Here is a 446-nt window from a genome sequence, read left to right as displayed (position 1 = left end):
ATTTGTACTTGAGTGTCTGCATGCTTGTATACAACCGCATGATTGCCTGAATTCCAACTGCAAAAGTGAACCTCTTTACCACACGACCTAACTTTCGAAAAAAAAAAAAAAAGGATCTGGCAACCGCAGCAATAGTCCTTGTGCGATTCCCTTTTGTGTGACTTCGGCTTAATCAGTTTAAGTGTCGGAACGGATCTCGTGAATCGGATTGAAATGCAAGCCGACAGTAGACTGAGAAGAAAGAGTAATTTATTAAGTTTGATTACCCGGGACACATTTTAGTGGGATGAGATAAAGGAATTGAAATCGGGACACGGTAATCAATTAAATGACGTAATCTGCTTGATTTACCTGATTCCTGTTTTCCTTTTAACCTTGATGTGCAATTGCTTGCTTGTTCGCCCGTTTTCCCTTGCGCAAGGTTAACTTATTATGTGATTTAGTAA

General features: G+C 39.7%; 1 protein-coding gene across 1 annotated transcript in view; it reads left to right on the top strand.

The window, feature by feature from the left end:
• Positions 1-446, top strand: part of LOC119591040 (kiSS-1 receptor-like) — a gene marked incomplete at its 5' end in the record, with an annotated part of 60,331 nt that overhangs the window by 57,628 nt on the left and 2,257 nt on the right. The window lies entirely within an intron of this gene.

The sequence above is a fragment of the Penaeus monodon genome, chromosome 28, assembly GCF_015228065.2.
Source record: "Penaeus monodon isolate SGIC_2016 chromosome 28, NSTDA_Pmon_1, whole genome shotgun sequence".
NCBI classification, from domain to species: domain Eukaryota; kingdom Metazoa; phylum Arthropoda; class Malacostraca; order Decapoda; family Penaeidae; genus Penaeus; species Penaeus monodon.
Note: the sequence above shows the minus strand (reverse complement) of the source record. Positions and strands in the feature narration are given on the sequence as shown.